Below are 14,902 nucleotides of genomic sequence, written 5' to 3'. Positions count from 1 at the left end.
AAAGTGATTTTGGACTTAACTAATAAGTGACAACTACGTTAATATAAAGTCATAGTCTATTCAACAGAGCGAGAGTTTGAGATAAGACTTTTAATCAATAGTGTCTACTGAAAAGATTTATTTTAAAACCAAGAAACCAACGAAGATTTGATTCCCTAATTACGACGAACTACATACCGATATCCGCTTAATTGATATTTAAATTAGATCCAATTTTAGTTTTACTTCTCCCCCAAATCATCAAAGTATCATCCGCCTTAGCTTTACGAAGTAACCTTAGAAAACGGTATATCGATTCATAAGTCCCTGTGGGATCGATATCTTTTAAAACTACGCGATAAGACTGTGCACTTGCAGTTAGTACCCCAATAGACTTATAAAGTCGCGATCAAGTTTTTGGCGCCGTTGCCGGGGACTTTTATTTAGTCGATATCGTAACCCTTCTGTTACGCTGTAGAGACTAAGACAATTTTTATTTCTTTCTTTCGTTGATTTGTATGCCACACACTCGCTCACAAGGCGAGCCGTTTTACTTACGAATCAACGACGTTGAACTATATCTCCGAGTCTTACGACGAATTCGGGAATATCATGCTGCAAACAATCTTCCTCCTATCGAAGTGCCCGACCTCAAAAATCTTCTTCCTTCGCCGATACCCGAGATGGCAGAACCAGCTCGTGCTCTTCGAGATTACGCCGCTCCATCGCAAGATGAGCCACATTCGAGTATTGCTCCACCCGCAATCGAAGCAAACAACTTCGAACTTAAACCTTCGCTGTTACAAGCAGTGCAACAGAATGAATTCTCTGGAAATCCTACCGAGGATCCAAACCTTCATTTATCCGTATTTGTCCAATACGTTGATACTGTTAAAGCTAATGGTGTCACTTCAGAGGCGATTCGACTTTGTCTTTTTCCCTTCTCGTTAAGAGATAAAGCTAGAAGATGGCTTCAGTCTCTTCCTTCCAACTCAGTCACCACATGGAATGAGTTGAAGAAAGTCTTTCTTGCCCGATATTTTCCTCCAAGCAAAAAAGCTATGTTGAGAGCCCAGATAAATGGATTTAAACAGAAAGATAACGAGTCTCTTTTCGAAGCATGGGAAAGATACAAAGACATGATGAGACTTTGTCCACACCATGGTTTAGAGGACTGGTTAGTAATTCATACCTTCTATAATGGTCTCTTATACAACACAAGGTTAACAATAGACGCCTCCGCAGGTGGTGCGCTTATGGATAAACCTTATACCGATGCTTATCAACTTATCGAGAGCATGGCCCAAAACCATTATCAGTGGGGAAGCGACCGAACAATGGTAGAAAAACCTCAAACGAAAATTGGCATGTACGAGATAAGTAACCTTGATCATGTTAATGCAAAAGTGGATGCTTTGGCCCAGAAAATTGAAAGTTTAAATGTATCACCTCTAGCCACCGTGGTTGCCGCAACTCAAAATTACGAAGTCTGTGGAATCCAAGGTCACACTCCTGCAGATTGTCAACTCCTAACAGGAATCCAAGCAGAGCAAGTGAATTATGCTCAAGGAAATCCCTACTCGCATACCTATAACTCAAACTGGAAGAACCATCCTAATTTTTCATATAAGAGCAATAATGCTTTATACGCACCAGGACAATCTCCCAGTCATGCCCCAGCTATACCCCCTGGATATCAAAAGCCGACCCCATCTACACCTAACAATAATGTTCCTAGAAAATCCAACTTGGAAATCATGATGGAGAACTTCATAGCTTCTCAACAGCAAACCAATAAAGATTTCTTAAACCAGAATGTACACACTAGCGAACAAATTAAACAACTAGCAAGTAAAGTAGATGCCCTGGCTACCCATAACAAAATGCTGGAAACACAAATATCACAAGTAGCTCAACAACAAGCGCCTACTGCTGCCCCAACTGGTACATTTCCTGGACAGCCCCAACCTAACCCGAAAAGCCACGCTCATGCAATCATATTGAGAAGTGGAACAGAGGTAGAAGGACCGTCTGATCCAAGAATTGAAAACCAAAACTCTAAAAAGTCAACTGAGGAAGAAAATAAACCTAAGGAAAAGGAAGAGAGTAATAAGGAAACCATAGAAAAGAAAGAACCTTATGTACCTCCACCACCTTATAAACCACCTATCCCTTACCCTCAAAGGCTTATTAAAACCAAAGATGCAGGCCAATTTAAAAAATTTATTGACTTACTGAAACAATTAAACGTCACAATTCCTTTTACAGAAGTTATTACGCAGATGCCCTCATATGCTAAGTTCTTAAAAGAAATTCTTTCTAATAAAAGGAAACTTGAAGATAGCGAAACCGTTACACTCACTGCTGAATGCAGCGCTATAATCCAGAATATGCCTCCTAAACTTAAAGATCCTGGTAGTTTCTCTATACCCTGTCACATAGGAAAATTTGTCATAGACAAAGCTCTATGCGATTTAGGAGCAGGTATCAGTGTTATGCCTTTATCCATATGCAAGAAACTGGAAATGGGAGAATTAAGACCAACTAAAATGTCTGTGCAATTAGCAGATCGTTCCGTTAGATATCCTGTAGGAATTCTTGAAAACGTTCCCGTGCGCATAGGTCAATTCTACATTCCAACCGATTTCATAATTATGGACATAAGAGAAGATGAAGTTACACCCATTATATTGGGAAGACCATTCTTAGCAACCACCGGTGCGATCATAGACGTAAAACGAGGACGACTCACTTTCGAAGTAGGAGAAGAGAAAATTGAGTTCATTCTTTCCCAATTTTTGAAAGCACCTGCAATAGATGACACATGTTACTTCATGGATATCATCTATGAATGCATAAAAGAAACAGAGTTAGAAAATGACAAATTGTCTGACTATCGTGTAGAAGACAGACTTAACCAATGTTTAGCAATGACATCGGATCCTACGCAATGCCTTAAGAAACCAAACCTCGACCTGAAAACACTTCCCAAAAATCTGAGATATGAATTCCTAGACTTAGAACTTGAACGACCAGTGATAGTTAATGCAGACCTAGGAAAACTCGAAACCGAAAAACTCCTACATATCTTAAGAAAATATCCAACCGCACTAGGATACAACATCACCGATCTTAAAGGAATAAGTCCTTTTATTTGTATGCACCGCATCATGCTAGAAGAAGACTGTAAAACTTCTAGGGAACATCAGAGGAGACTAAACCCGATCCTGAGTGAGGTAGTGAAAAAGGAAGTAACAAAGTTATTAGAGGCAGGTATCATATATCCTATATCTGATAGCAAATGGGTTAGTCCTGTACACGTAGTACCAAAGAAAGGAGGTATAACAGTTATTGAAAATGAAAAAGGAGAAACTATAATCAAATGAATTGAATCGGGATGGAGAATGTGCATTGACTATAGGAAACTAAACAAAGCAACCCGAAAAGATCATTTCCCTTTACCATTCATTGACCAGATGTTAGAACGATTAGCAAAACATTCTCATTTCTGCTATCTAGACGGGTACTCAGGCTTCTTTCAAATACCAATTCATCCTGATGACCAAGAAAAGACAACATTCACATGTCCTTTTGGTACCTTCGCTTATCGACGAATGCTGTTCGGCTTGTGCAATGCTCCTGCAACCTTCCAAAGGTGCATGATGGCAATATTCGCCGATTTTCTCAAAAACATCATGGAAGTATTTATGGATGATTTTTCCGTATGCGGACAAAGCTTTGAAGAATGTCTTGAAAACCTAGAAAGAGTTCTAGAACGATGTGTAAAAGTAAACCTAGTACTTAATTGGGAAAAATGTCACTTTATGGTACAAGAAGGAATTATTTTAGGACACATCATATCAAATAGAGGAATTGAAGTAGACAAAGCCAAAATAGAAGTAATCGAAAACCTTCAACCTCCGAAAACTGTGAGAGAAGTACGAAGCTTCTTAGGACATGCCGGTTTTTACCGACGATTCATTAAAGATTTCTCTAAAATAACTAAACCTTTAACCGGATTATTGATGAAAGATGCTGAATTCATCTTCGACAATAAATGTTTAGAAGCATTTCAAACGCTTAAATAAGCATTGATCTCCGCGCCCATAATGCAGGCTCCGGATTGGAATGAACCATTCGAAATAATGTGTGACGCAAGTGACTACGCCGTAGGCGCTGTTTTAGGACAACGAAAGGATAAAAAGCTTCACGTCATATATTACGCAAGTAGAACCCTAGACGAAGCACAAATGAATTACGCCACGATCGAGAAAGAACTTTTAGTAGTGGTGTTTGCACTAGATAAATTTCGTTCTTACTTGGTCGGAGCTAAAATAATCGTTCACACTGACCACGCCGCCATTAAGTACCTCTTAACAAAGAAGGACGCTAAACCTAGACTCCTAAGGTGGATTTTGTTGCTACAAACGTAGTAGCAGATCACCTCTCTAGACTTGAAAACCTGGAACCGAAAAGAACATCGATCAACGATGATTTCTCGTACGATAAACTTATAGCTACTTTGGAAGAAAATAAAGCTGATAAATAGGTAGAGACCACCTTAGTTATATGTGTTACACCATGGTACGCTGATCTCGTCAATTATTTAGCTGCCGGAATAGTTCCACCTAATTTATCTTACCAACAAAAGAAACGATTCTTCCATGACATAAAACATTATTACTGGGATGACCCTTTACTTTTCAAAAGAGACCCCGATGGTATTTTCCGTCGGTGTATACCTGAAGAAGAGATAGAAAATATAATCTAACACTGTCACTCCGCTCCTTATGGTGGACATGCAAGTACATCCAAGACCTGCTCTAAAATCCTACAAGCCGGTCTTTATTGGCCAAACATATGGAAGGATGTGCATGCGGCTATCAAGAAATGTGATAGATGTCAACGCATAGGAAACATATCTAGACGTGACGAGATGCCACAAAAGGGCATTTTGGAAGTAGAGATTTTCGACGTGCGGGGAATAGATTTCATGGGACCTTTTCCACCTTCTTTCGGTAACAAGTACATACTCGTAGCGGTTGGCTACGTATCATAATGGATTGAAGCTATAGCTTCTCCAACAAACGACACACGAGTAGTAACTAGACTCTTTAAGAATATAATTTTCCCAAGATTTGGTGTCCCAAGAATAGTAGTCAGTGATGGTGGATCGCATTTCATATCTAAGGTACTCGAAAAACTACTGTTTAAGTATGGTGTAAGACATAGAGTAGCGACACCTTACCATCCTCAAACCAGTGGACAAGTGGAAGTGTCTAATAGAGAAATTAAACAAATATTAGAAAAAACAGTCGCCACCTCAAGGAAAGACTGGTCATCAAAACTATCCGAAGCTTTATGGGCATATCGAACCGTTTACAAAACTCTCATAGGGACAACCCCATTTAAGCTTATTTATGGAAAATCTTGCCACCTCCCGGTAGAATTAGAACATAAGGCCTACTGGGCTATTAAAAATCTAAATTTAAACTATAAGGCCGCTGGTGAAAAGCGAATTCTTGACATAAATGAATTAGAGGAACTTCGACAAGACGCCTACGAAAATGCCAGAATCTACAAAGAAAGAACGAAAAAATGGCATGATAAACGTATATCAAGAAAAATCTTCAAACAAGGCGATATAGTCCTTTTGTTCAACTCTAGACTTAAGTTATTCCCAGGAAAACTACGTTCTAGATGGTCAGGCCCTTTCCAAGTCACCAATGTCTTTCCCAGTGGAGCGGTGGAAATTAAAGGAAAATCCATTGAACCATTTATCGTAAACGGGCAGCGTCTAAAATATTATCATTATGCAGAGAACAATGAAGATTCGCAAGTCCTGCACTTAGACGTAATGCCTCCAGAATTTATAGATTATATTTGATGGTTTTTATGTCGAGCTTGCGACATTAAACAAAGCGCTTCGTGGGAGACAACCCACAAATATTTTTTTATTTTTATTTCTTCTTTGATTATTCTTTTAAATTTTATTTAGTATTCATTCTTCATTTATTTTAATTTATAAAAAATTTCTTCTTTTCTTCTTTCGGCATTTGGCCAAATCTTGACTAAAACTCTTGTTTTTCTTTTCTCTAGCTAACACTAACCTGATGGGACAAATTGATTGTATGGGTATCAAATTCAGAGGGAAAGCTCAGAAACAAAAGTTTGAGGAACTAGCAGAGAGAGAGATGCTACCTAGCTTGTATGCTGATGATTGGTCAATGACTGCCCTTGGACTAAGAGAAAGTGTCATGTATTTGCTGAGTCAAATAGGGTGGGAAACCACTCCTATTCGAAGACAATTTGTCACTTACCGGAGACTAACGCTAGAATTCCTTAGCTCCCTGATCTATCTACCCAGTCATGGAAAAGGAATAAGCAGAGGTTTCATTCAGTTCAGAATGTTCAACATGGAGTATCAGTTTAACATTCAAGACTTTACTAACCTTTTAGGTTTCCCTACCTCTTTTGATACATTCACAGTGAGCCAAGAAGACCTTTTTGAATATAGAGAACTTGAACATTTTTGGGGAAGTTTGACTGGAAATGACGACCCCGAGGAACATGAGTTTCTTTCTGGAAACATACATAACCCGACCTTTCGTTATTTCCATAAGATCCTGACCCACACCCTTTTTGGGAAGAAGTCAAATACTACTACAGTATCACGTGATGAACTCTTCATCATATTTTGTGCTTCCCAAAACAGTCCAGTGAATGGTGCCACTTTTATGTTGGCAAACTTTGACCTCCTTATCCAAGATGAACGAGCACCGATTCAAATAGGCGGATTGATAACCATGATTGGTAATGCTATCGGATTACGTCAACCTATGCTTGACCTAAGCCCTTTTTGTGGCATTGCGACTATGAGTATACCCTTCCTTTTCAACATTATGTTTATAGCAAACCTTGGGCCTGAAGAGTTCAAACTAATAGTTGACAACCAAGTTCTTCGCCTATTCACCTTGCCTAGTCCGAGGACTAGTGTTCATAACCGCAATAACTGGCTCTACAACCTGAACGGAATACCTTCTCCTGCTAGATCTACTGAATCCATCCAGGACTATGAGATTCGTGACGACCAGATTCCTCATGCTGAGTCTGACCCTCAGACACCATCTGGTTATTATGATATTGACCCTCCACCTCAACCTATCCCGACCGAAGAGTCGGCAATACCCGATCTTAGACATCATATGCCCGAAGCTAATTATAACACCACCATTCAAGCTTTGATGTCAGAACAAGACACCCTCAGAGAAGAGTTAGCTAATATGGGACAAGAATTTCTGGGATACATGAGCAGTATGACAAATCAATTCCACGAGTTGCTAAACCGTGTTAACTCCTTCGCTCCTCCGGCCAGAGATCCTGCAAGTGGCTAGAAGTTGTTTTTCTTAGTTACTTAGTTTTAGTTTAGGCTATTTATTAGTTTTGTTTCACATTATTTTTAATATTAGTATTTGTTTTTCTTTCACATGTTTGCTTTTGTCTTCCAATGTTACATTATTTTATGAAGCTATTGCATTATTAGTTTATTTTATTTTGATCTATGCAATTTCTATAATTACAAGTAATGATATCCACTATATGCTAATAATTACTATGCCTGTTAAAGAAATACATATATTATGGTAGTAGAATAGCATGCAAGGCAATTTAAAAGCATTACAATAGCAAAATAAAATAAGCATAAGCAAAACAAAATAACAAAAATAAAATATAATAATAAAAACAAATTATGAAGCACCCATGCAAGCTGACTGTGTGACGAGCGTCACACACGCCATCACGGTCGTCACACCAAGTGCCTGTGACGCCCGTAACACCCCTGTCACGAGCGTGACACCTTCAGACTAGGTGAACGTTAGTAACCGTTAAGGACACGACCGTTACACCACCCCACTTTTTACCTTCCCCATTCACTTACCCATTTACTCACATTAAACCACATTTATTTATTTTTCACCCACTCCCTTTCCAACTTCAAAAACTTTTCCTATAAATACCCACCATACCTTTTTTTCTACATCATTCCAACAAACCACTCTATCAAAATCCTTTTTCATCCCTTCTCCTCCTTTCAACCCACTTATTAGTATGGCGGGAAACCAACAATTCGGAAATATCATCTTCCCGATCCGAAGATGATAATTATCAAAGGGAGCAGTTCGAACGTTTCCAACAGCGAGGTGTCATATCTACCAGGTATCCTGATTTAAATTGTTTACAAGAATTAGGATTACTTCAAGGTATACAATGGATGCTCTGCCTTGCTGATTTAACCTTTCTATGCACACACAATCAACCTACCTATCCATCTCTCACCTTAGAATTTTTAAGTTCTTATTCGTACAACACTCCTACCGGTGAAGACGAGTACTTAACCGGCACCGCAACCTTCCACATGTTCAACACCGAATACTCACTATCCCAGAACCAATTGAGTGCCATGCTACACTTCCCTGTAGGAGACCAAGTCCACCCAAGAATCCCTCCGAACTCCCAGTGGCACATAAACGCCTTCGATCTCTTTAGAAAAATATCCGGTGTGGAAACCAACAACTGGGATGTACTACTTGCTTCGCATATACATAACCCAACCATCCGGTATTTTATCCGCATCCTGCAAAACACAGTTTTTGGAAGACCGAACAACAGCAAAGTCAACGCCAAGGAATTATTCTTCCTCCACTGCGTCTTTGAAATGGATACAAAGATGTCACCAACCCCAACCGCTTCATCTACGATCTGAATGCTCCCGAAGCTACCGAGCCTACACACGCAAACCCGCCTCCAGACGAGTTTGAAGAAATGGAGCAAGGTGATCAAGGTCCTGAGCAACAATCAATCCCGCTCAACCCTTCCGATAATGCTACATCCTCCCGACGCCGTCGAAGAAGAAGGCCAGCAACTAATGAAGACATCATGGACGCTATTGAACATCAAACCCAACGGCTTGATGCCATGCAAGTGCATAACAACGAAGTAATGCAACTAATGCGCCAGATGCAACAACAACAGGAAGCGAGGAATGCAATAACCGACCAGCGGTTCACTGAGTTGCTCAGCAGGTTTGACGACTTAGGAGTACGTCAACGATCACCAGGTCCAAGAACAAGAGGCGGCAGGCAGCATTGACTTTAGTTTCTTTTTCTTTTTCTATTTCTTTTGTTTTCTTTGAAACATTGGGGACAATGTTTCATTTAAGTGTGGGGGGGGGGGGGGGGGGAACCTTGTTCTTTCAACCTTCCCTTTTCAAGTATGTTATTTTCCCTTTCATTGTTATTTCCCTTTCTTATTATGAAAAATAAATAAATTATTATAATATATATTTATTTTAAGTTAAGTCCCTAGTGTGAAAAATTCTTATTATCTATTCCCCTCAATTTTCTTGAGCCATAACAAAAATTCAACACACTCAGTAAATATAAAGGTTGCTTATTTTATCAAACTTGAGTGAAATCAAGACAAAATTATTACCATACCAACGCTCTAAACAAACCTCAAGATGTTAGATCAGAAAAGTACCTATTATATCAATCCCTTGAACTTTTAGTTTTATAGTAACCCCGAGTAGTTTATACAAGAAGTCAGCACCATCTTAATAGCAAACTACGTGGAAAGCCGATGAATATAAGTGAATGAATCCCAAAATAACAAAATATATATATATATATATATATATATATATATATATATATATATATATATATATATATATATATATATATCAGGAAATGCACTAATTAAGTTAGGTGATCCTTACCAGATCATTTAATCTAAAGGTTGCAGATCATACAAAAGCATAGTACGAAAGATCCATTATGAGTTGGTTCAGCAGGTATCTGGTGCTGAACTTGGTAGGGCGGACTACGGTCCGATCCCCCACAATCTGCAATGGACTAAATAACGAAGTTATCCAACTTATGTACCAGAACTTCAAGCTAAAAAGGGGATCAGAATCACTCACCGGTTACTCCACTATATGCGCGAAAAGATAAATGGCTTAATGTGATTTCGCTAGAATGAAAACGAGTGAAATAAGAGTAAAGGAACTAGGATAGCTATAATAGCATTACTCGAACTGGTTTGCATAAGGTGGGGTTATATGAGGTTGTGACGGTAGTTGTTGATGTCAAGATTAAACTCAAGTTACTTCTAAACAAGGTTTACATGCAACCTAGTAAGAATTGATGTGTGTTTTGAAATTTCATTTGGCCAAATTTTTAAAATGATTTCTATACTGTATCTTGCTTGAGGACAAGCAAAGGTCTAAGTATGGGGGAGTTTGATAACATGAAATAATATCACATTTTTGGACTCGATTTAATTAAATTATATTATTATTTGTTTCAATTTATTTCATATTATTCGATATTACGTGGTATTTTCCCTTCTATTTGTCTCAGGTAACTTATTTGAAGCATAAGTGAAAAAGAAAGAAAATGGGGGGTGAAAAAGAGGATGAAAGCAAATTCCACTAAAGCCCAACCCACAATTACAAGCCAGGGGCGCTGAAGCTGTGACGACCGCCACACAAGGTGTGACGAGCGTCACGCCCTGCTACTTTGTGTTACGAGCGTAACACATGGTGTGACGAACGTCACACCCCACTCCTATATTTTTGGCTTTTGACGCGTAACAGAGGCACGTTGAAGCTATTCTTCCGCTTGACTTGTTGAAACGTGAAGCTTACTTACTGAAGGCATTTTGGGAAAACGGTTACAAAAGGGACTAATATAATAGAATCAAAGATCCAACCCTGAAGCTCTCGCTTCCCTTTCCGCCGTGCAAGCATTTACAGCACTAATTTTCTACAGCTTTCTATTATTAGCAATTTTTATTTCCTTTTCTTTTCCAGTCAATTTTCAGAGCACTTAATTAATTTTTCACACAATAGTTTCTACACCGGAAACTATTGTGTATCTTTTACTGGATCTAACCTTACGTTAGATCATAGTATTTTTATCCCTTTGCTTTTATTTTCCTGTCCGATTGAAGAGTGCAAGAACAAATCCAACCGGTCTGTGGTGGAGTGTTCAAGATTCCTATTAATTATTCAGGTTCTTTAATTTATTGTTTTAATTTATATATGCTCTGCATTGCTGTTTATTTATATTGTTTGCCTGATATGGTTTTATTTAAGCATGATAATTGTTTAGACCTGTTTAGCATGTCCGGCTAATTAATTTAGATATCGGTATGTAAAGTAAGCAGAATGAAGGAATCAAAACTAAGTTGGTATAATTGTATTTAAAAATAAAGTCACTCTTTTTATGGTCTCAATTTACAGAGTTAATACCAAGGTTTTTGTATGAGAGTAAAAGACATAAAGAAGTTAAAATCAATAGAACGACGGTTTGAGTTTTTAACTGGACAGTGTAAATTGGACATTAATTCTAAATCAGGGCGAAAGCAATTTTTAGAGTTAATTAAATTCTAATCTTTTTCAAAAAGTATTTTTAAAAGTTAAATGTGAGGACGAGAGTTAAGCATTTAAGTTTAATTATATAATCTAAGTCAATAGAGCGAGAGTTTGAGACGAGGGTGTTTAAACGGTTATTATTTTAATGAAAAGAGTTTCTATAGATTCTGTTGTTTTCAAAAAGTGATTTTGGACTTAACTAATAAGTGACAACTACGTTAATATAAAGTCATAGTCTATTCAAAAGAGTGAGAGTTTGAGATAAAACTTTTAATCAATAGTGTCTACTGAAAAGATTTATTTTAAAACCAAGAAACCAACGAAGATTTGATTCCCTAATTACGACGAACTACATACCGATATCCGCTTAATTGATATTTAAATTAGATCCAATTTTAGTTTTACTTCTCCCCCAAATCATCAAAGTATCATCCGCCTTAGCTTTACGAAGTAACCTTAGAAAACGGTATATTGATTCATAAGTCCCTGTGGGATCGATATCTTTTAAAACTACACGATAAGACTGTGCACTTGCAGTTAGTACCCCAATAGACTTATAAAGTCGCGATCATTCATCGCTACTGAGACAAGCTTAACTTTTCTATGAAAGTAACACACAATCATATGAATTGAGGGTGTCTCATTAAAAACCCTTGCCTTTACAAGGGAAAAGAGAGTTATCCATAATTTTTATTCAAATAATATTATTATATAATTTTTAATTGTAATAAAACCTAAGGTTGGAAACATTCCAATTCCTCGACATTTCTAATCCTTCTAAGTTCTCGAGCTCGTAAGCTCCAATGTTTAGTTTATGCTTGATCTGGTAAGGTCCCTCCCAATTTGGGGAAAGCTTTCCCTTCTTCTACATGTCTGTAATCCTTTTCAGAACCAAGTCTCCCTCTTGAAAACTTCTTGGTCGAACTCTGGTGTTGAACCTTCTAACCATCCTCGACATTGTTGCACATTCTCTCACGTGTGTTATCCTTCTGATTTCTTCTATGAAGTCATCTGAGTTATTTAGCCCTTCCTTGTTAAGATCCTCATCAAAGTTTAATCGCCTCCAGGTAAAAGAATTAACCTCTACAGGTATCATTTCATCATCCCTATAAACCATTTGAAAATGTGTATCCTTAGTAGTTGAATGAGCATTAGTGTGATATGACCATAAGATTTCATGCAAGTACTCGACCCAAAGCCCATTAGCTTCATCCAACTTCTTCTTCATTCCTGATAAGATGATCCTATTTGCTGCTTATGTCTGGCCATTAGCATAAGGATGCTCATCCGACACAAACATGTTATGAATGCCAAGGTGCCTGCAAACTTTTATAACAATGGAGCTCACAAATTGCGTGCCATTATCGGGATACAACCTCGACTTCCACCCATTTGGTGAAATAGTCAACTACCACTATGAGAAACTTTAATTTCCCAGCAGCCAAAGGAAAGGCACCGAGGATGTCTTCCCCTCATTGATAGAAAGGATAAGGGGATATTACCGAATGTAACAACTCCACAAGAGAATGTTTGAAGGGAGCGTAAATCTGAGATTTCTCACAATGATTTACAAACTGTTCATAATCGTGTAACATACTTAGCCAATAGTACCCGATCTTGAGTATTTTTCTAGACAAAGCTCTTTCTCCAATATGGCTTCGGCATACTACTTCATGTACTTCCTTTATTATGAGTCATACTTCTACTTTGGTGACACATCTCACCATCAGGGAAGATCTACCCATCTTGTATAACTGATCAGATACCATGAGGTATCAAGAGGATATCCTTTTGATGTGTCACACCTCAGTCTCTTCATCTAGTAACTTATCATGTGTTAAATATTGAATTATAGGTGTCATCCAACCCTTTGCATTTTCCAATACCATTACCTTCTCAACTTCTATGCTCGGAGCTTCTAAATTTTCTTGGATACTGTCCTGTTTAGCCTCGGGCCCTTAGTGCTGGCTAATCAGGCTAACATATCGGCTATGGTATTTTCCTCCCGGGGAATATATGTTACCTCAAATTTGTAAAGCCTTTGGCTAATTTTAGCAGGTACTTGAGCGATAGTGTATCCTTTGTCTGAAAGTATACCTTGATTTGACTAGCTACCAATTATGAGTCGCTTCTAACCAACAAATGAGAAACTCTGATTTCCTTGGCTAACTTCAAACTAGCAATCACCGTTTCGTACTCTGCTTTATTGTTAATGGATTGAAACTAAAGCAAAGAGATTGCTATAGTATCAACTCCCTTAGTCCTTATAGAACTATTTCTGCTACACTATCTTTGAGGTTAGACGAACTGTCCACTGATATGATCCATTGGTCCGGTATCTCCTCTAGGATGGGTGAGCTCAATTCTATTAAGAAATCTGCCAATACTTGTGACTTGATGTTATTTCTAGGCGCATATATGATATCATACTCAAATAATTCTATCTCCCATGCTACCATTATGCCTTCCAGGTCCGATTTCTTCAAGATCCATTTTATGGGGTAATTTGTCTTGACTATTATAGGATGACCATGGAAGTACTACCTGAGTTTCTTGGTGGTAACCACTACTGCCAAAGCTAGTCGTTCAATCTCCTTATAACAAATTTATGCTCCTTTGAGGACATTGCTAACAAAATAGACATGTCTTTCATCTCCATCATTATATTGAACCAATACCAAGCTAATTGCCTTCTCGGATACTTCTAAATACAAGATGAGAGGTGACTTTTCTTACGCACGGACCAAGGTCGGTGGGGCAGATAAGAACTTATTCAACTCCCTAAATGCCCTCTCACATTCTTCTGTCCATACGAATTCTGCTGACTTCTTTATAGTTGTGAAGAAGTGTATGGACTTGTCACCTGCACAAGAAATAAATCGGGATAAGGCAGCTAGCCTCCTGATTAGTTATTGATCTTCTTTTATAGGCGTCGGGCTTGTCATATTAATGATTGTCTGGTGCTTGTCTAAGTTTTCTTATATTCCCTGATGTGTCAGCATAAATCCTAGAATTTACCGACCTGTACCCCGAAGGTTCATTTTCCGGGATTAAGTCTCATGTCAAACTTCCTTATTAATTCAAAAGTTTCCTTCAGGTCATCTACATGTTTTACTTCTTCTTGTGTCTTGACAAACTTGTTGTCCATATAAACTTCAAGATCTCTTCCAATATGCAACGAGAACACCATATCCATCAACCTTTGATACGTAGCCCCTGCATTTTTGAGACCAAAAGGCATTACTTCGTAATAATAGTTGTTCATGTCGGTCATAAATGTCATTTTGGGAGCATCAGCCGGGTTCATCTGTACTTGATTGTAACATGAGTAGGAATTCATGAAGCCGGGCAAACAAAATCCTAACGCGACATCAATCAATATATTAATATGTGGTAATGGATAGGGATCCTTTAGGAAAGCTTTGTTGAGATCGGTGAAGTCTACACACATACGCCATTTTCCCGATTTCTTCTTTACCATGACAA

The 14,902-nt window shown here is 38.2% G+C and overlaps 1 non-coding gene across 1 annotated transcript; it reads right to left on the bottom strand.

The window, feature by feature from the left end:
* Positions 1–1,040: 1,040 nt before the first annotated feature.
* LOC127125020 (small nucleolar RNA R71) lies at positions 1,041–1,147 on the bottom strand. Its single transcript, XR_007804486.1, has one exon. It is a non-coding gene; the product is annotated as a small nucleolar RNA R71 (small nucleolar RNA).
* Positions 1,148–14,902: the final 13,755 nt, after the last annotated feature.

This window comes from Lathyrus oleraceus, chromosome 2 (genome assembly GCF_024323335.1).
Source record: "Lathyrus oleraceus cultivar Zhongwan6 chromosome 2, CAAS_Psat_ZW6_1.0, whole genome shotgun sequence".
Taxonomy (NCBI): domain Eukaryota; kingdom Viridiplantae; phylum Streptophyta; class Magnoliopsida; order Fabales; family Fabaceae; genus Lathyrus; species Lathyrus oleraceus.
This window is presented reverse-complemented; position numbering and strand designations above follow the sequence as displayed.